At 40.1% G+C, this 26757-nt stretch overlaps 1 protein-coding gene across 6 annotated transcripts in view; it reads left to right on the forward strand.

The window, feature by feature from the left end:
* Positions 1-4464: 4464 nt before the first annotated feature.
* OSBPL6 (oxysterol binding protein like 6) overlaps positions 4465-26757 on the forward strand; it is a 97091-nt gene continuing 74798 nt past the window's right edge. For all 6 annotated transcript variants that reach the window (XM_061454439.1, XM_061454470.1, XM_061454450.1 and 3 more), the window contains exon 1: positions 4465-4562. The gene's annotated coding sequence lies outside the window, so the exon portion shown is untranslated. The remainder of the gene's footprint in view (positions 4563-26757) is intronic.

The raw sequence follows: 26757 nt of genomic DNA on the forward strand, positions 1-26757 counted from the left end.
CCCTTTTAAGCAGGCACTGGAAAGGAAATGATTTGCTTTATAACTACAGCTGTCCTTCATTCATTTGTATAACCCCTGCTTAAAAACATCTGTCCCTTCAGCTCTGTAGTGCTGTATAGCAGCAACCCATCCAATTTAATAACACTTTGTATGGAAAAGTTCTTCCTAGTCACTGTTCTAAGCCTGCTGCCTGATCATTTACTGAGTTTCCCTTTAGTCTTGTGTGATGGAAAAACGGTGTGTGATCATTTCCTGTTGGCTGCCTACGTGTCATTCTGGATTTTGTAGATAGGAAGATAATCCTTTTTCAGTTTCTCTCCAGCCAGAAATCATCTCCTCACACAGATGTATTCCCATACCTGCATATATTCTTTTAGCTGCGTACATGAATTTTCTAGTTTCGTATTTTCACATGAAGGAACCAGAACTGTACACAGCACTCAAGTGCAAAAGATATTTATATAGGGATGTAATGAGCTCTTCTGCTTTGTTCTTGGCTGCTTTTGGAGTAATTTCTAATATTATTTGCCTTTTGGACAACTGCTGAGTAGCAAGCTAATTTTTGCAGAAAACTACTCACAATGACTACTCGCAATGACTCCAAATGATAAAGGCTAATTTAGAGCCCATTATTATGTATGTTCAGTTAGGGTTATTTTCATTACTGTTTACATTGCTTCGCAATTACTGACATAGACTTTCAGCTGCTGCCTCAGTGCCCTATCACTCACTGCTGTCAGATTCTTCTACAACTGCTCAGAGTCAGCTTTCATTTGGCTTACCATGAGTTATCTTGCATCATCAGGAAACAGGGAAGATTGTTGGTCCTCACTGTTGTGGTTTAACCCCAGACAGCAACTAAGCCCCACACAACTGCTCACTCACTTCTTCCTGGGGGACAGACCAGAAAACGTAAAAGTGAGGAAACTCGTGGGTTGAAGTGAAGACAGTTTAATGGGTAAAGCAAAAGCTGTGTGTGGAGGCAAAGCAAAACAAGGTATTCATTCACCATTTCCCACTGGCAGGCAGGTGTCTAGCCATCTACAGGAAGGCAGAGCTCCATCACACTTCACTGTTACTTGGGAAGACAAAAGCTTGTTATCACTCTGAACATCCCTCCCTTTCTCCTTCTTCCCCTGGCTTTATATGCTGGGCATAACACCATATAGTAAGGGGTATCCCTTGGGTCAGTTGGGGACAGCTGTCCTGGCTGTGTCCCCTCCCAACTCCTTGTGCACCTGTGAAAGAAAGAGGGTGTTGATCTGGTTTCCTCCTCAGAATGGAGTTACCTGATGTTGGTCCTGATGAGAGCTGTGCTTTCTGATTCCTGGAGATGGGTCTTCAGTCTTCTGCCATTTCCATATTCTAGGGCACATCCAGTTTCCCTCTTGCTGGTACTTGTCATTTGCTGCCTTCACAGCATGCACCTGCTATGAGCCTCCTACAGCCTCCTCAATTCACCCTCTGCCATAATTTATTATCAGACACTCTTTAATGCTTTTTGGTGCTCTACTTTATGCTTGTTCTTCAAAGCATTTCCAGTTCACTGCTTACTGCTGCGATATTCTCATGGTTTTGCATAATTTGAATTAATTTGCCAAAAAGACAAGGTGTAGTTTGCAAAAATTTTTAATAAAAATATGTGTCTGCTGCCTCTGCCTTGTCTAAGGGTACCGGTTTGCCAAACATCCACAAACTCTAACAATAAATGACACCAAAGAAACAACAATATTGCTACTGCAGGAGAAAATGAAAATGTTTTCTTAAGATTCTGTTAGTAAATATTTTCAGTGCCCACAGTTCTGTTTAGCTTCAGTGTATGGATGGTAAGCAAACATTTCCTATTATATTTAGTAAACTTCCTGCTGCCTGAATTAAAGAATGGGACATGTTCAAGGCATTTATGCCTTGCCAAGAATTGTGGAAAGAATTCCATGGTTTAACTTGGGGAGGTTTTATCTTTGCATGGAGAACTCAAAAACATTTTACATCTTTCTTTTTGAGAACGTCCCTCCCAATTGTTAATGAAACTAAATGTGAGAAAAACAGGTCAAGGTCTTGGATGGACAGAATAGAATGTAGCTCCTCTCCTGTGTTTATGTTCTTACCTCAACATTTCATCAGGATGTTCAAATCTTTGCTCCTGGTGGTGTAGATTATGAGTAAAAACCAGTGAAAAGAATTCTCATATCACTGGGTAGCAACCATGCTGATGTTCAAGAAGTTTATGTAAGATTACATAGGATTGGCTTCTATCAAGATTTTTTTTTGCCACTGTTCCTGAAGTAATACAGTTATAATCTTCTACAGTCATACAAGAAATGTCTGTATGAATCCATCCAAATAATGGCTTATTTCAGGACTAAAGTTTTCTGTAGATGGACCCTGAGAAGGTGAGGATGGTATCTGTGTACATTCACTTGACTAGCATTTATCTATGTAACACAATTGTATTGTTTGAACAAAATATTTAAAATATTTAAACTGCCTTTCTATGTGTTTGCTTCTCTTTGGTTTAAGCATAGGGAGATTAGTAAGAAAAAGAAAATAGCTCTATAAAATAGCCACTTAAGAATTTGGTATTGAGAACATTAGAGAATGAGTTATTCAGGATCAAGCCAGCTAATGAACAACCCAGTTTTCTGTAATTTCTTTCTATCCATGTTTTGCATTTTCAGGTCACAGTTGTTGAGTGGCCTCTTGACTGAAATGAATAATGGTGGTGGTGAATGGTGTCCTTAATGCACCTTCATTTCTCTTAGGAGAAAAATAAGTGACTACGTACCTGATAATGTCAAACTTTTATGTAATATATGTGGCTTGTTACTTAATCTTTTTATGGATTTTATATGAAAACTTGTTCTGACACCTCTCAAAATCCAGCTCAATATTTTTCCTGCTTCAACTCCTGGAAACTGAACACACACACACACACACACACACGTTACTTAATAAATTCCCTAATTTTACTCGACCACGTTCAGAATGAGAGAATAAAGCATTTTGTTTCTGAGCAGCATATCCCAGAAGTTACATTAAAAATACTCTGTCAAGGGAATCTTCTCTGGAGGTCTGTGCTTCAAGAGAAAAACAGGCATGGTTTTTTTTGTTTGCCAGGGTCCTTTGCTCTACAACATTGCCAAGTCTGGAATTGCCAGTTTGAGCAATGGGGAAAATATAAACCAGCGTCACACAGCCTGTTTGTCTTTGCTTAATGAATAGTGTGGGCTCAATAATTAGATTTCTAGAATCCTGTAAATTTTTCTACTTTTTCCAAGGAATTTGCCATTTTCCCTCCTCCTCCTCTTATTGAATTTTGCTGGCAGTGGCATCTAGTTCTCCAAGGATTTCAGTTGATTTTCTTGGATGACAAAATATATTTCCCATTTTGTTACCATAAACTAGACAGCAGGGCTGGTACAGAGGATTCAAATAGGACAACCAGGAGGAGTTGAGTTTGCTAAGAGAGGCCTCAGAGCCACCCCTGGAGAAGAGCACAGTGCCCCATCCATGGGGACATGGAGTAACCAGGTTCTAGCAGAAGAACCAGAGTGCCAGAGGTGGATCGTTTGCTTTTCTCCCCAACAGCAGGGTGACCCATGCCACTCGGTAGCTTCTCTGCACAGGACAATCCTGCTTCCCATTTCCAGGTGTGCCTAAACTATCAAGGATGTCATGAAAGCTGTGATGGAGGATCTACAGTAAAAAAAAAACAAGAAAGCTAATGTAGATCAAACTAAGGGAATGACGTCTCTGGCACTTGTCACGAGTATGTAATGTGTTTTTTCTTTAACAACCTCCCTTGATCGGACGACATAGAGCCGCTAATGCACCGAAAGCTGCAGGGAGGGTGACTGCAGTGCTGGGTATCTGCTTGATTGTTACCAAGTCGGTGGATGGAAAGGTCCTTACCCGGGTGCTAGCAGCCCCTCTCTGTGCTTGCTCCCGAGGCTTCCAGCGGCATCCCTTTGTCTGACAGCACCCTCCCCCCGGTGGCACGGAGGTTCCTCCTCCCGGAGCACACCTCCGTTGCTGCCCTCGTGCTTTCCAGTTCAATTTCAGAACTGGTCTCATGACCAAAGCCCGTTACTCGCTCCCCGCCGCTACCCGTTTCTCTGAAAACGCCCACACCAACTTAACTCCGGCCTTTACTTCGCGTACCGAGACCGGCTGCGGTGCCGTGCCCCGGCGCCGCCCCGCCGCTGCGCGCAGAGGGCCGCAGCCGCGCTCGGCCGGAGCATCCCAGCGCTGTCCGCTCCATTCTGCCCAGTCTCGCGGTACCTGCCACCAGGTACGGCGCGATGCGAGAGGGGCTGCTCCGCCGGCACAGAGCGCCCGCCCGCCGCAGGTGGGTGCCGGCGGGCGCGGAGGGCACCTTGGCCGGCGGGCGGGAGCGAGGGGCGGCGCGGCGGGGCTGCGGCGGCGCGGCTGCCCGCCCCCTGCCTCCCTCCATCCCTCCTTCCTTCCCTCCGTCAGACGGGCGGGGAGCTGCGGCGGGCGGGCGTGCTGGGGCGCAGTCTCCCGGGCCGCAGCGGGGATGCACCGCGGATCCCGGCGAGGAGGTGGGCGCTGAGCGGCGGCGCTGGGGGCGCGCACGGGAGCTGGCGGCCGGGAGCCGGGCCCAGAGCAGGAGCCGCCGGACAGGCCGTGCTGGGGAGCAGCGGGTCGGGCCGTGTTGCGCCGCGGAGCCGGGGCTCGGCCGGGTGCCGGTGTGGGCGGCGGGTCTCGGCGGTGGCGGGAGCTGGCCGGGGCGCGGAGCCGGCGGGCCCGGAGCGGGGTCTATGGCCTGGTCCGGCGGTGGCTGCTGCGGCCAAGCCCGGGGCGAAGCCGAAGCATCCGGACCTGGGTGGGGGGGACGAGGTTACGTAACTGGATCCGCGGCGCGGGGTGCGGGATGCGCCGGTGTCAGCCCGGCCTGGCAGCGTAATCGGCGGTTTTATCCCCCTTCCCTGCAGAGCAATTGAAAATGCCCCAGTAAGCTGCCTGGTCCGTGATAGTGAATTGCAGATCAGATGTTACTGCGTTGATAAGATCTAAGCACACCTTTTTGTTTTCATTCTGCCTTTCTCTCAAAAAAAAGAGGCAGGAACGGCCTGTAATCCCAGTTTTATAGCGCTGCTGCAAAACCTTTGGAAGTACTTGCAGTATGTATGGATTCATTAAAACAGCTGTTTGAACATCATCTGTTTGCCAGAACTGCTGATGCTTAAAACGACCGTCTGACGTGGGGTTTGCCATAGGCCAGTCATTTCATTTTATTTTATAGCTGCTTTAGCGTGTGCTGCACAGCTACGTTGTTGATAGTCTTTGCCAAAGCTTCAGCAGTGCAGATACTATGGACTAATAGTAACTGAAACAAAAGACCTTGCTGTACTTCCCAGAGTGAATTAGGAATCCAAGGTCGAACAGCAAACTGCAGCGCAACTTGCGTGGGTAACATAACTGAACATAACTGTTCACAGATCTTATTAGAGACTTTAAGTGAAAAGTGTTCCTTAAATAGGCTTTTACTAAGCAGATGAAAAAAAAAAAATTGCTCAGTGAAGGTGTGAGGAAATAGCTATTTTAGGAGTACAATTAACTATATCAGCTCAATTTTAATGGAACTAGTACATTTAATTGCATTCCTAGCAGATTTTCTGTTCTCCAGATGATTAACTTGCAGAATGATACCAGCTCAAAGATTAAAATCTCATCACACATCTAACAGTTTCTGTATAATGTAATTGTGTTTGGTTTATAATAGTGCTTTGCTAATAACCAGCCTTTGCCCATATTGCTTTAGGTATTCTAATTAGAATTTTTTTATCTTGGTGATATGACATGACCTTGACCTTTAGAGGTTAAGCAGATGTGGTTTTTACAGATCACAGTATCTCATTCATTTAGTGAAATATTTATGTTTATATATATAATAAATAGGAGTTTCTTTTATTTTTGTTTGAAAACTACACAAGAGGAAGACTACTTTCTTTTTTCTCTCCATTTGAGATACATTTTCAGAGATGTGTGCAACAGTTATTATTGAAAATACCCTAAAGAGTTTTATATTTACCTTTTCTGTACAAGTAAATGGCAGGATGTACATCTGGAAAAACAAAATATTGCAGGATTTGTGACTGAAGACCCCCTAAACATTTTCTCTTGATAGTAGGGGCTGGAAAAGGTACCTTTTGTTGGGCTGTGGTTCTTCGAGCTGCTTCTTCCACTTTGCATAAGTTTGCTATTACACTACCAGATCCTCCTTAACGTGAGCCATACTATTAAGGATCTCAGTAGCAGTCTTTCCTATTACTGGTCCTATTTTGTTCTTGGCCCATTCTGAGACCTTATTGATAAATCTGTGTGATGCTCCAAGTTTCTGTTGTGGCTCTTCTAGTCTTTAGTTTGCTCCAGTTCCACCCAGAAGTTACAAAATACTGGTTCACGTAACTGTAAGAACAAGTGTGGGTGTTTTTGCCAAGTGCTGGTGTTGAAGGGCTGTACTCTCTCTCTCTCTATTTATATGCTTGGATGTTTTTTTTATACAACCATCAAAATGATAACTTTGCTTACAGGTGTTAAGAGTTACTGTGCAGCTGAGCAGTCATTCAGACCTTACACCCAAAGCCACCATGGCTGTGGAAAGATAAACTTGTGACTTCTTAAGTGGGGGCATCCCCTACATACTGCACTATTGCAAGTACTGCTGGAGATGAGAGCTGCTTTCCTTTGCCACTTCAATCCATGCTGGAGATGAAGGCAGAGGGTGTTCATAGCACTGCTTTATTTTCCCTTGAGTCCTTTGGCACGTGTGTGTGTGTGGGGATATGCATGTGTGTCTATCCCCTGGTGCTTCTCATTTCTTCTGAGGTATGGTCTGCCACTGAATTTCTCAGTGTGACAGAAGGGAATGGTTTTGCTCTTGTTTTGCCAAATACATGCAAATACATGAGATGTCAGCATGGGTTTTCTCTGGGGATGTTTTTCATGTTATTTATGTATTTATTTTATATAATCCTTTAGATTCCTGAGAACTTATGCTTCTATACTGTCATGGTTTAAGCCCAGCTGGTAAACTAGAACCACACAGATGTTCACTCACCCCCTCCCAGCTGCCTCTCCCTCCCCCCACCCCCGGCAGGATGGGGAGGAGAATCGAAAGAATGTAAACCACATGGGTTGAGATAAGAACAGTCCAGTAGCTAAAGTATAACACAAAACTACTACTACTACTACTAATGATAATGATAAGAGAAATAACAAGGGGAGAGAATATAAAACTAGAAGGGAAAAGGAAAAAAACCCAGTAAACACAAGTGGTGCACAATACAATTGTTCACCACCCACCGACTGATACCCAGCCCGATCTGAGCAGTGATCTGCCTTTCTGGATGACTCCCTCCAGTTTATATACTGGGCATGATGTGCTGTGGTATGGAATACCCCTTTGGCTAGTTTGGGTCAGGTATTCTCTCTCTGCTTCCTCCCTGCTCCTCACTGGCATGAGAGACTGGAAAGTCCTTGATCAGAGTAAGCATTACTTAACACACAGTATTTTAGTTGTTGCTGTCAGCATTGTTCCCAGACTAAAGCTGAAACACAACACTGCACCAGCTACTAGGAAGGAGAAACAAATAACTGTTATAGCTGAAACCAGGACATATACCATGCAGCTTTCTGTCTGGAGGGCTGCATTTCTTGAGTGACATTAGTCCTCTAGGTCAGCTCTTCTGTGCCACACTGGATAACCTGTTGTCACTGATGTTGGTATTGTAGTGGGAGGTGGGAACTGCCAGTGTTTCACTGCTGAAGAGTGTATGTGTGTGTGTCTGTATTTTTAATATGTGTGTATGTATACACTGACCCTGTCCCAGTGGCTTAATTGACCCTTATGCCTCACATGCAGTGTAGAAAATAATTATCCATTACCCCTGTCTTTTCTAATAGCTTTTAAAAATACTGAGCAATTCAAGCAGTTCCCAGGGATTTCTGGTGTACATGATGATTATAAACTGGGAAGCTTTATTTTCGTATCTGTTTTTGGTAACTAAATGCTTGCTGGTTTGAAGCTTTTGACTATACTGGCATGGGAAAAGGCAGCAGTTTCTGTAGATAATTTTCATGGGAAATGTTACTCTGGGCAATTGTGCTTCTAAAAGAAATTTCTTCAAGAATTTCCTTCAGGCCTGTGTTTCTTTCCTAAGGCGAGTTTAATGAGATGGAAAAAAAATCCTTCCCAGTGGAATACTAAAGTAAATACTTACTTTTTTTTTTCTCTGTATGTGTGTTGAATTTGCCATATCGAGGTTCTAGATGTCGAAGGAAGCAGCAACAGGTACTACACACAAGTGAAAGTAAACCTGTTTAGGCCGTGTGAGGGATGCTGGATTCAAATCATGGCTTTGGTGATAGATAGGGAAACTCTCCATCTGTGAGGAGTCTAATGATGAGAAAGTTTCATAATGAGGTAACATGAACTGAATTTTGTTTTAATATTATGAAATAGTAAGGAATACAAAGTTATAGAATCATAGAATAGTTTGAGTTGCAATGGACCTTTAAAGGCCATCTAGTCCCCTGCAATAGGCATAGCCCTCTTTCTGGGTAGTTCCTTTCAGAAGAGCTGAAAACCAATGGAAGGATCATTTGATGATGATAGCTGATAAGCCAGTGAAAATGAGGACAGCTGAGTCTGTAATGTGGAAGATAGGAGAAGGCCATGGGAGTTATCTTGCATAGACAGTCAAACTCTTGTCTTTTAGGGAAACTTCTGGGCTGAATAGACTTATTAAGATACTAAGGTAGGAAAAAAGTGAACAATACTGAAGTACTACAGACAGTTGTTGGGAGAAAAAGCAGAATTGAAGAGTTGTTTTTTTTTTGTGTTTGTCCTTTTTTGAGGGGGGTTGGACTGAGTGATGTTCAGAGGTTCCTTGCAACCTAAATTGCTCTGTAACTGTTTTGGCATTAAAGTCCAACCCAGGCAGTTCTGTTTTCTATTTACAGTGAGAAATAGATGGTGCTTAGAAACTCTGAATTATTTCTATCTGGAGATTGTGTATTAGTCCTGCAGAATTTCCAGGCAGGTTAGTAGGTGGTTCCAAAGTAACATGTGTCAGTATGTCATAGGGCTATATGTAGTTACGGGTAGTAGCAGCAGCGAGTGAGCTGCTGAATTTTGAAGCTTGTCTTTCAGAGAAAACTGCAGACTGGTTGTTTAAATGGTTTTGATGTGAACCCTTCCATCACCAACCTAGAAACAAAAAAAGATCGTGTCTCATTACTTGTTATTTATAACTTTAAAAAGAGAAGCTTTGAAGGAGAAGGAGGGGGAAATTGGAGACAGAAGAATAAGAGGTTAGTTCTGCAGTTATTATGCCAGCTGTAATGTTCCACATCGTAGGAAAGCTTTATAATGTTTCTTAGAAACACCTCACTGTAGCAGAGAGAACAGCTGCATTTTGAAATGGAATGAAAGAATTTCCTTATTGGTTTTGGTTGTGTTTTTTTTTGTTGTTGTTGTTGTTGTTTTGTTTTGTTTTTTTTGTTTTGTTCCTTAAAGGTGAATATATTTTAGTACTACTAGAGAGCACTTTTCTTAAAGGAAGGAGTGGATACATTAACCAGAGGTATAAAGAAAAGAAACCTCTATTTGATTGTGAGCTTAATGTAGAGTTGCAAGAACTTCAAGTAGCAGGTGTCATGTTGCGTTAGATTCAAAGATTAAGTTTTCTACCAAAAAAATAAATATTTCCTTCTGGGAAACTTTGCTTTCTTGCTGTCTTCTTGCTGGGGGAAGCAATAAATAACTAAAGTAGTAGCCCCAGTTGCAGGAGATGAGGGAGCATACCTCTGACACTTGGAAGGCTGGGCCAGAGGGACACAGGTTGGTGTGAGGTCCAGGCCACTGGCCAGGACTTGGACACGCAGAGCAGCTGGGTGAACATTCTGTTCCTGAAGGTTTCTGGTGGCATTGTCACCTGGACCTTGATTTGTGTGTGTTATAGAATAGGCCAGCAGGAACAGAAATGCTGCACCCATCCTTTATAAGACAGGACTAAATTATGTGACAGGGACAGCTGTCTTTCGCTTCTTGTAGCCACCTCACCCTGCTCCCCAGTGACAAACCCAGTGTGGATAAGGTGACGTTAAACAGGATTTGAATCAAGAAAAGTTTCTGTGAGCATCTTACAGGAATGGTTCCCAGCTGGTGATTCTCCTTCCTGTTTCCCCTCTGCCTTCACCATCTCTCTCCCAAGTGTGGTCAACCTGCTTCTGCAGGTTCTGGCACTGCAGGTAGGCTTTTGTCCTCATTTGCACACTTACGAGTGTTTTTGTGCCTGACGTATGCAGGGTTGCCTGACACCCGTGTGATCTTGTTCAGGAAAACAACTTTTAACTGTTTCTTTCCTCATGTTTTTGAAAATAGAATTCAGTCTTGTGTGATTGTCCTGATAAGGAGTGATCTTCAGGGGAAACTGGAAAGGCAAAACCACTGATGGAGAGCAACAGAAATGGCAACAAATGTACCAGATAAAGGGACTTTTGGCATGTAAATAGGAAGCTGGCAGTTCATTTAGTGGCAAATGTTTATTGCAGAGTGGAGTGGGTCAGCTGGGTGAGAAGGTGGTGGCTGATGCTGGAAATACTTGGTTAAAAGGAAGAAGCTTCAAAATAAAAAACAGCTTGTGGAAGTCTGAAACCGGCAGTTGGTGTTGAGTCATGTTGGTGTCCTTCTGACTCCAGTGTGAGCATGACATATGCATTCCTCTGGGAAGTAATTACGTCTCTTTCCTGTTTAAAGCCTGTGTTTCTTGGTTTCAGTTTGTTTTCAGAAAACAGGCTTTCTTCAGAAAATGTTTGCAGAAAACAGAAGGGTGGGAATGGTATGAAATTTCAGCTATAGAGTACTCAGAGGATGAGTCTAGGTGTAAAGTATCTGTGTGCCCCTGGTGCTAGAAGGTTAGCTCTGTAGCCATACAAATTCCGTCTTTTATTGTAACGGTTGTTGATGCGTAAAATCCATCTTCTTTTTTCCCCTCTTCCTGTCAGCTAAATGCAGGTTGTCCTTCCATGTTCACTTGCACTTGACAACTGTGCTTTTTTGTGCATGTAACGTCTAGTAACTGGTCAGGTCAGAGTTGCTCCCTGGTTTGATGTTCTTGGATGACATAATCATGGGCAAAAATAACCCATTCTCTGAGTGGGAAAAAACCCCACCCAACCCAGTTCTGTAACTCTCCTGAAGCGTGACCTCTATTTGTGTGAGTGTGCAAATATGCTATGTGTTGTCAGGATACTGTGGAACGCTAAATGAAAAATATGTGGTGATCCACGGAGCAGGCTCCTCTCAGTCCCTCCTATGACTGGTAGTGTAGCCTACAAATAAACCCCATGGTCAGTTTGCAGTATATGATTCAGAGTGATACGCAATGCAAAATAATCTTTAAAAAGACCTGTGATTTTCTTTGGTAGTTGCCAACTCTGTCCACTGCACAGTTGCCATAAATACTGTTGGGTGACCGAGCTTACAACTAATATTTAGAATGGCTTCTGCTTCTAATACAATAATGGTTGTTTTTTCTTCTGAAATGTGAGTTGAGGATTAGCGGGTTAGACCCCAAACCAGGTCAGAGCATGGGGATTAGAATTAGCCAAAACGACCAGCTCTCAGACCCTTAGGGGACTCTTCAGTAGCTCCATCTGGTTATGCAGTATCTGTGAGGAGCAGTTTCAAAAGTAATCTATGATATGCTTTTTAAGTTCCATTTCTGGCTATGCAAAGGTTACTGGATCTGCAAAATCGTTGGCTGCTCTTCAGTGTGATGGTGAACATGGCAGCTTGGGTTCATAATGGTTACCTTTTCCATAACAGCTGCTGTGTGGCCATCTGGATGAAGAAGAGAGAATGTGCTACAGATTTATGTAAAGTGTTGTGAGCTACACTAACAAGATGAGAGTGAGTGGCAGATTCTTTACCTTTAAAAACTACTGATTCCAGTTCATAATTTTCTTTCGTTTTTCATCATACTTTGGCCAAATCAATGCAATATGAGGTTATGAACAGTAAGTTCAGATAGAGGAGTTGGTAAAGCAGCCGTGTTGTAATCACCTGGCCTTTCCTAAAGCTGTGGTATTTTTCGTATTACCTTTAGATCCTAGGTTCTCCACTTGAAATGCCCAGAACAGTTCCCCAGAGGCCATCTCCTGACATTTATGCACCTTCTTGATTGCTTAATTTTTCCTCTAACTACCACCTTTATAGATCCAAAGATATACTTGTTATGTTATTCAAACTGTTAATGTGTTGTACCAGGGCTGAGCACAGGGCTGGGGGGGGGGGGGGGGGGGGGAGGATCATCCCCTTCAGCTCTGATAGATGACAGTTGTCCAGTCCAGAGATGTGCTGGCCCTTGTCTAACAGCTCATGGTGCAAATACACTGTGGTATTATTAGACCCTGCCACTACTTTACACTATTTATGGTATAATTACTTTCTGATATATTCATTGTTAGATTCCCCCACAATGTGCTTTAGAATTTTGAGAGATTTATTCAGTATTTGCAAATTGTTATGCTTTCATCTTAACTTCGTGAGCATGTTAATCATTTTGCATAAAGCTATCAAATAATGTCAGTCATAAACCTGTGCTGTATCTCTTTACTATTCTATGTACTATTCACTATTTGAATTATTTTTAAGTTGCACAGCAGTCTTTTGTAAAGGTTAAATATATTGACTTTGGCATTTTATACTTTTTTTGTTAAACAAAGAAGTTTTATTTCTTGATGCTGCTCCATGTGTTCAATGGTAAGCTCTCTTTTTTTTTTCTTCTGTTCTCCTGCTTTGTTTGGTTGTGGACAGTGTGGTCAGTGTAGAGAAACGCAGAACATGCTTGTGGAGGGCATGGTACCTTTATTAATTTCATATTTTAACATCTCTGGCAACATTCCTACATTGAAAGCTGATGGAAACAAACTGCTCTTTGGGCCACAGATATGTTGAGGAACGTGTAGTTCTATTTTCTTGGCTAGTTCTAGGATAATTTGCCATGAAAAATGTGTCATAGCTGTGTGATACAGCACTGAAACCCACCAATGTTAGATGAGTCTGTATATAGATGATATTTACTTTCTTACAAAGAAATGCAATGAGTGCAGACTACTTTTGAAACTTATTTTTTAAAGACGTGTACCAGGGTTGTGTTCATTACTTTTCTGGGTTTCCAGCATTAAGATGTATTTTCTCAGTTTTTGCCCTCTGTCATTCTGCCTTTCTTCTGCAGGTCACTCCCTACCCTTTAATACACTCTGAATTTTGGTGCTGAGCCCAGGCTCAGCAATTCCCTCTGGGGACACAGGAATGTCTCCTTGCCCAGGCTGCCAGTGCTCCATGCCTCTCCCCTCCAGCTGTCCCTCTTGTTCTGGTGGATGCAGTCTTCCGTGCTCCTTCTGATGGTCCTTTGCTATCTCAGGAGTTGCTTGGTGGAGGCTGTCAAGGTCTGGGGAGTATGAAAAGAGAAAAAACCTTGGTAAACAAACTGCTTGGAAATTCACAGTGTAAGAATACCAAGGAAAATAAATTACTTTCCTAATTGGCCTTATCTCTAATAGCAGTCTAAGGTGCTATTTGTTAATGTGAGTTTTGCATTTAGAAGGACAAGTCTGAACAAAAATAAATATGTATGTGCATTATGAGATCCAGGAGGTAATCCAAACAGATCCCTCTGAAGTTTTTCTTTTTAAACAATCTCAGTATGTTGCAAAAGTTACTTTCAATTCTTTAGGTTTCCACAGGTTGCAGCACAGAAAATCAATACTTTTTCAGCTAATGTCAGTTTTTTTTAGTTAAAGGATAAATGAGGAAGTATGAGGCTCCCAGTCTTCTCTGACTTGTGTGTGCTTCCCAGACAACTAAACATTACTTATCTTTTGTGTAATGCATACTTAGTGCTTGTCATTTTATTCTCATTGCTAACTGTTCCTTGTGTTTATGAGTTAAATGCTCAAATAATGATGGCATAGAGGTGTTTTTTTAAGGTCTTTACTCAAGTACCTCAGGTTAAGAAGGTGAATGTTTTATTAAAAATTAAACTTTTTAAGGAGCTGAAAATGATTCCTGTCATGTGTTAGTTTTCTGCTCATTCAGTAATGTGGTGGCTTGTGTCATCTTTGTAGTCACGGAAATTTGTCAGTGTTTAAGTATTGGTACTGGAGGTGGGTTTGTTCTTCAGTTTAATTTCTATAAACTTGCAATGTTATAATTTATATATCCCTGGACAAACATTTCCTACTAATATATTGGCACCAGCCAAATGTATTTAATTTTTTAATTTTGTTTGTTGCTTTAATGATCTTCTAGATATCCCTATACTCATCTTTTGAAAATACTGTAGATTGGAATTAGGGAAAATATTTTTTTATTACCTGAAGCAAATATGCACTTTGCATTTCTATTTCCATAGGTTTACGGAGGGTAGCAAAAGAGTGGCATGATCAAAGGCAACACAATGGGTCAAAAGTAGAAGGCAGAAAATGTCAAAGTTTAAGTTTTGGTCATTGTTTCTGTTTTGCTAATACGGGTGTGTGTACATATGAGCAGCATGTAGGAGGCAACAGCATTTGCTCCACCAGATGAGAAGTAGAGAAATAAAGTCCTTTAGGTCAATGGTGTGCCATTCTAGGAGGAGGTGGATCTTGCCAATAATGACACTAAACTTTTGCTCAAGTTTCTCTCATGATGTTTGCTTTACTATTGCTGCAAGGTTTGCCCAAACATAAGAGCAGTGTCTCTTGTTAGCAGTGGCTGACAGGGGCTGTGTGGTGCGAAGTTTCACTTGACCTATGAAAATAAAAATGGGGAATGTGTATCTCAGAAAAAGGGCATCAGGAGAACACAATTTAGCAAACAGGCTTGGTTGTTCAACATGCAGGTGCAGAAACTTTAAGCAGAGATGGAATATTTCCCCATTTGGGTTATGCCTGATGGCAGATTGCAACAAACAGTTCTGAATGAGCATCTAAACCTGTGTGCCTTGTTCAGACACAGTGTGAGCATGTGCTGGACAGCCAGGCATTAGTTGGTTTGGGCAATCTCTGTAATCAACTACTTTGATTAGCAGCCCTGCAGCGACCTGAGCAATGTATTTCAGTATTTTTTGTCGTAATTAACATTTTACATGCCTCAGTACATTTAGTACTATGTTCTAGTTCTTTCTGCACATAAACCCGTATTTTTCTATTTTTGTTATTGGGCTATCTAGCTATAATAGGCAGTGTCAGTATTAAAGAGAATGCATAAAGGAAAGTCCAGTGCTATTACTAGATTTAAAAGAGAATATGACATTTACAAGTAGTTTCGAAGACTAAACCGTAAATATTTTAAAGGAATGGATAGTAGACTTCCATCTCGTAGCAGTCATTTGTCACAGCTGCTTGTTGTCTTGCTGAGTATCTGACTGGAGTGGTGTAGAACTCGAGAGCAGTGCCTTGCACAGCTTCAGAGAGGTGTATTTGAAAAGAAAAGAAATAAAAGTGAGCAAGGTGAATGTCCTGACTTTCCCAAATGCATGGTGAAACCCGGCTTGGCAGATCAGATGCTGAGGATGAACCTGAGGTTTTCATTCCAGAACACTGCAATTTCCAACTGAATATCTAAGTGCTTTTCCCTGGTTCCTCCTTCCTCCCTCCCTGTCCCCCACATCAAACTGCCTTTTAGATTTTTTATAGTTGGGAAGCTGTCCCAAAACAGGTATTTGTTAGGTGTCACTATGCAGCATTAATGCAATTAACCTTACAAGCCCTCTTTTCTTCCTTAGTGTATTTGCTTGGTAGTCTTTCAAGAATCATTTTACTGCTATTTTCTATTGTTGATTAATTTTGGAACAGGTACTGCATACATCAGGGGAGTTTCTCTTCTGTGTAAATGGCTATGGGCATCTTGGCTGAGGTTGCTGACACATATTTGGCTACACATTGACTTACAAGCTATTGTCAAGGACTAAGTAATGTTGCAAAACCAAATGAGTTACTTAAGAAAATTACTGTTGTCCTTACAGTTGGAGTGATCTCTCCTCCAAAGGAAGAAGAAAAATTGTAACAGAACGTGAAAGTTGATGTTGAGATAAAATAAATGTAAGGTTAACAAATATTTTATGATGTTGGGGTATGAAATTGTCCTAAAGTGCCCTGAAAAAAAAAAAAAAGTGGCTGAGTATGCTTGCTCCTTCAGTGGCAATATACACATTAATCAAAAATCTCAGTTGAAAAAGGTTGACTAGGTCTCACTTTTGAGTAGAACTTTGGTAATTCTGTGTAATTCAGTCTTCTGATGTAGCTTTCTGGGGGTATATTTATTTGTAAAAATGTCAGTATTATGACTGGTATTACATAATATTTTTTGAGATAACATTTCTGTATAAATAAAATATATCACAATATTTTCACTTTCTAGATGATGGATGACTTGGAGTCAATGCAGTCCAACAGTTATGTTAGTACATTTACAAATACTGACTTGTCCTGCATAATAACCCGAGTTTGTAATTTGTGAATGGTAATAAGGAGCTGAGGGAGAAATTTTTTTCTGTATTTCTACTTCTGTTGTATCTTTTATAATTTTTAATATAGTAGCATTTTATCATTTATACTTTTGGCATTACTCTTGCATGCATTATAAATATACTTTTGAGGACTGTTCTTGTGCCTAGAGATTGCTGTCAGATAACATTAGGAGATTTCTCAGTAGCTATGAAATCAGTAAATAACAGCAAGAGAAGCTTAAAAAAGAGATTCCGAACTTCAGAAAAAAATGATGACTTGAGTTGCAATTTCTGACACAAACTGTTTAGGTGTTCATGACCAGCAAAACATGAAGTAAATACTTCTATCGCCTTTTCTGCATCAGCAGTGGTACATAACTGTTCTGTTTCATAAACGTGTGATTCCCCTGAAGAGGGAAGGGGATGCATGTATTTTTTGTATTTGGATCACCAGTTTTATTCATACAAATTCATAATTAAAATGCTGTCCATGTTTTGTTGAATCTTGCTCTGGAGAAAGCAGATTTGTCAGCATCTCACATGAGAGTAAGAATCTCTCAGAGTAGAAACAGTGGTCCCTGATTTGTCAATGTCAGTGAGCAGAGAGAGGAGGGATATGTAACGAACCCTCTTTGATCAGAGTCTGTGATACCTAGCACAGATTCTTGGCTCTGGTGAAGACCACAGATTAAATCTTACCATGGTTGTTAACAGCCAGGGTGGAGGTGCAGATAGGATCTTGGCAACTGGGAGGTTTAGTGATACAAGAATGAAGTCTGCTGTCATGAAAGAAAATTTTTAGTGTCCTGTCTTGAGCACGAGTCTATACCGAATGCTGATAAAAGCTTCCTTTTCAGGTTCAGAATCAGTCCTAATAGAATTGCAGGAGAATGTTGTGCTGCTTCTTCCTGAGAAATCATGACAACAGTAATTGAAACAAGCAGATTTATGTTCAGCTGCTTACTGCTGGAAGTGTTTTTGTTATCTTTATCCCAGCGTTAATTTAGGTCACCCTTTAATCTAAGTAAAACAGACCATGTAGCTTTCTCTCTTGACTCTATGCCAGTACCAAATGTCCAGAGAATGCTGTTAATTTTGGTGCTAGTGTACTGTATGAAATTTCAGCTTTTAATGTTGATGTCATTAATTAATTGATAGTTTATGCTGTGTTTATCTATTATTTTATTTATCTTTATTTATATTGGGTATCCTCTTGTCTTCCTACTTCTAAGTATGGTTCCAAGTCTTTAAAGAATGGTTCATTGAAGATGAGTGTAGGTATGCAAGTGCAGCAAGAGTCTGTGAGTCTGTAATACCTATGCCCTGTGAATTGAAGCACTCAAGCAGTGTCCTCCTGGAGCACCACTGAAACAGATGAAGGGCTATGTGTGCTGTGAACTCCAAGGCCTATATATGAAAAAGTGTCTTCCAAAAGTTAGGTAAGAATTAGGTAAAAATTGAAACCAGAATGCAAATACATAAACCACTATTAAGTTGTGGGTTTTTTGTCATTGGTTGTTTTTTGTTTTGTTTTGTTTCTTCTTCATAACACCAGATAGTGCAAGGAATGTTTGAACTCATAATTTACTCACATAGCTCCTCAGAAAATGAACACACTGTCAGTAGTAGTAGTTGTAAGGACAAGTCTTAGTTTAATTTTCCTTTTATTTATCTCCTGAATACAATCCACCGCTGTCACTTGTTTTATTAACATTTCAGAATGCATAATAATTTATAATAGAGAAATATGACTCCTGTTGTCTCCTCCTCCGGGCTTAATAAGAATAATGTGTTTTCATAGCTATTTGTATTATGTATGTTAAAGCAGCATTATGAAATTGAAAATGCTTCTGAGTGTTTTATGAAAGTTGAAAGCCCCTGAGTGGTAATAGCAGGGTTTTCACTGACATTGTCGATGTATTAAGTGCTAGTGGTAGTGTTTCAGGATGCAGAACGTGTTGATAGTCAATTATCTGTGATCTTGGCCTCTCCGATTGTCTTGTTCAAGTGTTCTCAGTGGTAAAATCTGCTTTCTTATGTCAGAGAACTGAAGTGCTTTCCTTGGACAGGAAAAAATGTCTGCTAATGTAAAACACTTGTGAGAAAGAACCACCCTTTTTGGAAGAAAGTTCTTTGTCCAAAAATAGTTGCAACTGCCTGAAAATCTAGCTAAACAAACACTATAATGGAGCCTTCTCATCAGCTGTGGCTAAATGTGTTCTCCAGAAATTGCTAAAGTTGTATCTCGTACTCTTGTTTAGTGTGAGCTATTCTCAGTCTTTGGGAAGTAGAATGATCCGTGAGACAAAAATGATTGTAGTTAACCTTAGAACCTTAGATTGTAGCAACCTTAGAAAAGTACTGCTAATGGCTTTGGAAATATTTTTTGTTCCCTTTTTTCCTTTCCTCCCCATGAAAGATGAGCATAGCCTGGCTGTGGCACATTAGGTCAGCTGAGCCCTGTGTCCAGCCTCTGGCAGTAATTCAGAGCAGGGAGCACAACATGCTGCTCTTACCTGCCCTTCCCTGCCCTTCCCCAGGCACTGTCAGAGTGGGAAGTGTCTCACTCAGGTAGCTCCAGATACATCTTTCCTAGATACATCACTTCCTAGACCTTAAATCTAGTATGTGTATGTTATAGGGCACTACAGTGTGTGTAACTCTGTAGAAACTCGGGGAAGATAGCTAGTGCATCCAGTAGTGTGGGCTGGTTTAGCGTAGGCTGGAGAAACCTTTAGGACAGGGTTACTTTTACTTTCACTCAAGAGAAAATAGAGTAAACACAATTAACATATTTTCCATCTTTCTGGTGGGGTCTTAAAGGATCCTCTGTAAGTTTCTGCGTGACATCTGCCACATGGCTCTCTGTGGTGATGAACACTGGAGACGTTCTCCAGTGTACCCTCTATGGGCCAGGCAGAAAATAGAGAGGCAGTACTTGGATCCACAGAAGAGGATTTTTGATTCTGTTAGATCAGGAAGTGCAGTATAGTGGTTCACTGTACTCTGAAATAAGTTGCAGTTTTGTACCTTTGTTAGTGACCTTGGATTAAAATTAGCAAATATTTTCCGTAAAAAGAAAAATGGAGACAGATTTGAGAAGCTGAAATTTAATTTGAATACGTTTGCAATGAAATGATCATTTTGGTGTGTCTTAATGTTGAAATGGACTTTTTGCCTGAAGTTACCTGAAATTTCTCCTTTCTTCCCCCTTTGGGTCTCTAACTAAAAAAAATGCAGTATTGATACAGCCAAAGTAGGTTATTTTTTTTTCACTTAAGGATTTGAGGTTTATGAAACATGTCAATAAACATGTCCAATGCAAAACTTGTCTCTTCCAAAAATATGAGACAGACTTTTCTAGTTAAGAAAAGCCACCCCAGCATATGGTGTGTTTCTTTTAAGACACAAAATATTCATATACTGAGATGAACCTTCTGGGAGAGCTTTGAGGCAATAGCTCCTGCTCTTAAAGCTTCTGCCTTTATTTGTTTCAGCAGAGATTTACTTTCTAAAAATTTTTCTTCCCAGTCTCTAGAAGATGTTAATAGTGCCCTGCCAAACTGTTGTTGACAATCTATGTCTTGTAGGATGGTGTTATATATAGATACCTCTTTTTTGTATACTTTTCAAGCCAGGAGAAACACTCGGAGATGCTTTCAGCATGAGTCTAGAATAACATTAATGGCTCTGGCAGAGTGGTTGTTGTAGTCTTGTATGACAGCTGTTGTACACATTATCTTACATGACTGTAGTTGTGGAATAGACTGGATTTTATATGTGATTGACATGGTATTGCATACAGGGCTGCCTCATCTGTTTCTTTTCAGTGCCTCGCTTGCTGTAGCAGTAAACCTGTGTTCACTTGCCACTGTGCTAGTGTGACCCTCATAGAGACCAGCAAAAAACCCATTTTGTTTGCTCAGCATCCCAAGAGACAATTAGGAATGGTTGCCCAAGCAACATAACATGCTTGTCAAATACCACAGGGATTGCTGTGATGCCAGTTGGACCATTGCATCAGAAGTGGCATGCTTCCATGCATGTTAAAACAGTGGAGTAGCAAAGGAATGTTGTTGCTTCCCATTTTCTTTTTATCTTTGTTTGGACTCTTTTCTGCTGAGGTGGTAGAAAATAAGCAAAGGCATGGAGTACAGAGAAGTAGGAATAAAAAAATAAAAGGAAACATGAACAAGGGAAAGAATCCTGTGGGAAGGAGAGGTAGGGGGGATACTCTGCATTTTGGATGCAGGAACAAAGCGATGGAGAAAAATAAAGAGTGTCAATGCGGAAGAAACATTTAAACGGAATAAAGCCATTTAGAAAGGATAAAGGAGGGATATGTCGGATATGTTGAAGGACTGGTATAGAAGGGTAAAAATGGGAATCACCCATTTTTAAGCATGTAGTAATTTATGTTAAAATGTATTTCTTCATGAGTGGTACAGTTTTTGTCTTTGCTAAAAAAATCTGTGTCTTTTGGGATTTATTTTTTGGTTTTGTTTTTAAATACGTTAAAATGAAATCAACAGACTTATTGATGCTTTGATACTTGGGTTTGTTTCCCTAATTCAACACCTGCCAAAGATCCCTTCTGGGTGCAGGTGGCTTATTGGTCTTGTGTGGTTAAAGCACACTTGTATTTTGCAGCCAACAGCACGCAAGGGAGCAATATGGCTGGTAGCACATCTGTCAGCCTTTTTTTCTTCTCAGCTTGAATGAAGAGCTACCTATTTACAGCTAGGATAACTGCAGGGAGGCTTGGCACACGTCCAGACAAAGGGCTCACACTCTACATCCATAGTGGGATGTTGCAGCTACTTTACTGCTGTTAACCCACCTAATTTTCCTTGTTTTATAGACATATAATCTTTGAATTCTTGAATAGCTTATGTACTGTACAAAGTATTTGTTCCATCTGTTCTGAGCATTCGAGCATTCTAATAAGTTCAGAGCAATTCAGAGGTTTAGATCTTGACTAGACTTTTAATCTAATAAAAATAATAATAATTTCTTTAGCCTGTAAAGAATTATAAGACATGGAAGTCTTTTGAAATAAAAGTGAAGCCATGAGAAGAAAACAACAACAAGCTAAACAGGAAATAAAAAATACTCTCTTTCAGTGATTTTCCTGAGAGATGTACATGTGATTGTTGCCTGAGGTCTCATTAAAAGTCACTTCTGCAACTTAAGTGCTATTTTTTTTCAATTAGTACAAAAATTAGTACATTTTAAAGTTTAGTTGCAGATAAAATTCTTCCTATCATTGTATGCGAGTTATAAATAATAAGCAGCAAGACCTAGCTTAATTTCCCTAACATTTAGGGAATTACTTTTACCCTTCTACCTTGGAGTCAAAAACATTTATGATATGTGTGTATAAAGAGGCATAGTTTTTGTCTATTGACTAAAAAAATAAAAAATAAAAAAGTCACTTTGTACTTTGCAAAGCTGTATACTTCATAGGCTCAGTAAATTCTATCTGATGTACCTAGAATTTCTTGCATTTTAGATAATACATTCATGATAGTAAAGTGTTTCTAATCATCATAATCTCCTTTAAAAAGAGAAAATGCTCATTCTATAATTGTAAACTTTTTTCCTCTTTCATTTATCTCCTTTACCTGCAACCTCTGTAATCTTCGTTCTTCTGATCCCATATTTCCCATGAGATCTGTGTGTATTACTATTTTTATTACATTAAGATGGAATTCCTATAACATTTTCTGTATGTCTGCTCTTAATGTGATTGGGAAGGGACTCTCTGGGCTCTTTTATTTATTTATTTGCTTGTTTTCATATGTTGGAGTGCCTTGTCATAAATACTTATGCAAGTAAAGTGGATTGGTGAGTAACTGTGATGTTAAAGTCAGATTACAGTCATTCCTTCCTCCTCCATTTTACTCAGCTCTTCAGAGGTATATGGTCATCTGCAATGAATCATCTCTCTTGACCTCACTGATACATTTCTCTTATTTCGTAATACTTTGTTACTGTGGCAGATGTAGTACAGACACAAAACAAAATAAGATAGAAGATTTGCTAGTATGCATGTCGTAACTGAAAGTCACTAGCTGAACTCCAGTTACAGAGTTTTTCTGTGCAGCATGGTTCAAGACACATTTCTAGCACTGATAGGTTTGGAATTTTTTTAATAACTACATAATGAATTTTTATATTTGAAACCAATCAGATAACAAACATTTTTTTTACAGGGAGCTTTCAGAACACTAAATTCTACTAAAACACTTCTACGTGCATTAGGGAATTTTAAGAGTATAGGAAGAGATCAAGGTTGTCTTGCTTGGCCTCCTATATAACACAAGAGAAAAACCTCCACTTCTAATTCCTGCAGCAATCCAATTGATCTGTACTATATATTTCTTTTTTTAGCAATAATTCTACTCTTTGCTTATATCAACCCCTTTCAGAAACATAACAGTACAGAAGCAGAACAAACCACCTGAATTGTTGAATCCAGCCTACAGCATCACATGCAGTTGTGCAGTGGACAGTAAGTCCAGAAGGTCTGTAAAAGCACCTGCTGTGGGCAGAAGTCAGAAATATGCCTAGCGTCATAAATCCTATTGTATCAAAATCCCAGAGATAAAACCATGAATTGCCCTACCATGAGAGCAAGACTATTTCATTGTCATGAGGTACTTGGGAGCATTATGTCCCCAGCAAAGCGCTCATACTCATGTCACATGCCATGCTCCTTTCTTTCTTGCAGTCTCTCCGTAAGCCCTGGAAGCCTGAGCTAGAGACAACACTTGTTCTGATCCTAGGTCTGAGGATCAGACCTAGGTTAATCTAATCAGATTAACTCTAGAAGTATGCAAGTTCTTGAGAAGCTACTTATTGCCATTAGAATCATCAGTGTTTCTTGTTTGGTACCAGACATGCCTCCCAGAAATCTCTGATGGTTCAAGATCTCCCTGGAAATATGATGGTGAAGGAACAGGGCACTTGCAGGTATGGGCAGACTGCTAGCACCAACAGCGGAATGTGATCTGACTCAGTTAAGAAAAAAGAAACAGCAGACCCAGTGTTGGTCAATATACCTTCCAGCAACGTCTGTTGTCTTCCCGTTTCAGCAACACCTGACAAACTTGAACGCAAGTTGTTCCAGTAGTCCTGCTTGAAAACGTGTGCTTTATTTTTAATATAAATATGTTAGCTTAAACTTGAGAACAGTGCTGTGTTTCTCTCTCCAAATACCTGAATTTAGAGCCAGCTGAAATCTAAGACTTTGTAAATCACAGTTAAGTATGAACAGTGATGACTGGGATAAACCTGTGTTGTTTGTTAAATATGTACAATGAGGAGGGGAAACAACAGCACATTTAAAAAGCTGTAACTGCAATAATAGTCCTGCTGGCTGGGTCATTCCAAGGCAAAAAGAGGTCACAAATGATTTTACTATGTGAACTTCTATTAAATGTGATGTTTGTGAGTTGTGGTTTTTATTTACATTGTTTAATAAGTGTAGAAATGTTTTTCTTCACATTTTTGAGGCTGGAGAAGTAAAAGGTTGTAAAACCCACTGAGAAGATGGGCTTGGTGAGATGGTGGCAAGAGAGAGAAAAGGAAAAGCAGCCAGTTGATTTATGAATTTCCGCTGATAGCACTCACTAAACTGTGATGGCCAGAATGGTGATGCAGAAACTCAGTGTGCTGTGACCAGTGGCAAACCTTACATGCATCTTACATGGGTTTCTTTGCTTAAATAGTAGTCAGTTTTCAAGATACAACATGCTGTTAATTGTTGTAGCATTAATTTATGATACACTGGATTAAAGAATAGATTTTGTCATAATTTCAGCTGATCGTATTTTCTAGGATAACAGCTTTCCTGAAAAAGTGACAATACAGCTAACAGTGGGCTCAAAATGTTGATTTTGTTTTTCTTTCATAATTTTATTTGTGTGGCAAGTTTGGGGGTGCTCTTTAAGTGATTTGTATTTTGCCTTAGTCTGGAACTGCTGCACCCTTATCTCTCAAGTGGCTTCAAAGACTTGCTTCATAGCATTGCAGGTATAAAGATGATGTATTTGGACATTGTGTGCTCTGTTTGTCCTGGCTCTTGCCTTCTGGTTCAAGAAAGGCAAGGCAAGCAGCATCTACGACTTTGCAGCACCGTCAATCTTCCAAAGTATGTCAGCTTCTTCCAGTGAACAAGTACTTAATGGCCCTATTTTCTCCTTTGGTGGGTTGGCTTTGTATGAGGTAACGTTCCTTAGGAACAGACCTGTTCCTTTTGTATAATAGATCACAGTAAGAAAAGGATTTGTGTCTTTTCCATGTATCCCTTTGAGTAAGAAATGAGACTTGGTAAATGACAGTGTTGATTTCAGTGACCCTTTTTTGATGACAAATACATGCATGTGTAGTATCTTTGAGCTGGCTATACTAATGCATAGTTTTTCGTTCTTACTTATTTCATTTTTTTTTTAAAGTTTTACAAGGTGGTCTTGTACACCAAGATATACTAGAGTTGTCTTTCTCTGAAGAATGCAAAGCACCCAGGATTTCTCTCAGCTTCTTTTTCTCATGTGTGAAATATACTTACTATTCTAAAGTTCTGTGATGACAGAAATGGTATTTATGTAGTAATGGTCAGGTAACCCTTGCAGGTTTTCAGGAGTGCTGGAATTTCTGATGTTGCTAGTTTATTCCTGGAGAGCAACGCTGTTCCAATAGCTCCATGCATACTGCAACTTTTGGTTATAGTTCAGAAAGACAGTCTGTCAGTGTATGTGTGTGGTGGAGTTTTTCCCTTTATTTAAAGTTTTGTCAACACATCTGTTTTAAAGCATTTATTAAATCATTTCAATAAGGATGCAGGTTTTTATATTACAGAATTAAAGTCTCAAGTATTTTGTTGTGGTATATTAGAGCAGAAGTATTTCTGTAAAAGATGGCTGGTGTAGCCTTCAGCCCATCAGATAAACAGTCAAAGTCTAAAACATTCTTATTTCAGGATAAATAAATATTTCAAATTAGAATAGTTAGTGTCACTGTGACTAAAAATCCTGATTTTTCTGCTTGACTCTAGGACACTGCAGAATATTTCTGGTATCTGCAGTGTGGAGGTTAGGCAGTGAGTCATGAATGCTCTTCTGTCTTGATTGGTTTCAGGAGAGAGGATAATGCAAACTTGGCGTTCCTTAGGTCTGGCTTCTCTCCAGGGTCTTTCATGCAAGACAGAGTGCCAGTAGTCCTAGTAGCTTTTGTGATAAGAAAGCTCTTACTGATTGCATTGGTAACACCCATGCCTTTTTGGGTATAGCAGACCACTAACTGGTGTTAGTGAAGAGTGAAATTTAGTTGCTGTCAGTCTGCTTTTAAAATGTGACCCAGTGGGCTCTGACTGTTCTTGAGTTTTGGATTGCAGCTCTGGTGTTTGACATGGGTGTGCCATCTTAGCTGGATGGGAAATTACTAAGATTCCTTTAACAAATGGAATGATGAATCTTGCATTTGTTTGGGAAGCACACTCAAACATACAAATATAGGAACTTCTATAAAACATCCCACATTGTTCTGATTTTCTAATTTCTGCTTTTATTTCACTTTTCTTTAGAAACATATAAAAATATCAAAAAGGGTGTGTGTATATATATATATATATATACACATACATTTTTATTTATTTATTTTTTTTTTTTTCCTCTGGCATGGCAATATACCATTTTCCTTAAGCGCCAGGTAAGTGCTGTTTGGATATTTGCAGATCCACAAAACACTACCCCTGTTATGGTGAAACAACAGTTCAAAGAGAGCTAACTCACCATTTTTCCACTCTTAAAATACAATTAGATACAGGTCTGTAGGGAAAATACTGCAAATTGTAGTTAGTATTTGTTTCTGTCCTGTTTGTAAACTATAGAGTGTCACTTTGATTTTACATTTTAATAGCTTCCCATGTTTAGTAATTATATCAACAGAGAGAAATGTAATTGCATTGCATTTTTTGTTTCTCTGAAGATGAGTCCTGGCCTGCTGACTACCTTCCTCTGTCCTTTACTTTCTAGCATGCTGCTTTGAGCTCCTGATTTCATGAAACCCATTCCAACTGGAAGTGGCAGTTGCACTTCACAGTTTCCAGGCACTTGGAAAACAGGGAGACTAGTCTCACTGATGGTCACTAACAGGCATTTTAAGTATCACTTATGTTGTCAGCTTGTTCAAGCAGGTCTTTATGATGGCTAAATCTACTGTTAAGGATTAT

This window comes from Pezoporus flaviventris, unplaced genomic scaffold (assembly GCF_033815535.1).
Source record: "Pezoporus flaviventris isolate CSIRO_AGI_PZ_B2104156 unplaced genomic scaffold, CSIRO_AGI_Pfla_v1 ptg000001l, whole genome shotgun sequence".
NCBI lineage: Eukaryota > Metazoa > Chordata > Aves > Psittaciformes > Psittacidae > Pezoporus > Pezoporus flaviventris.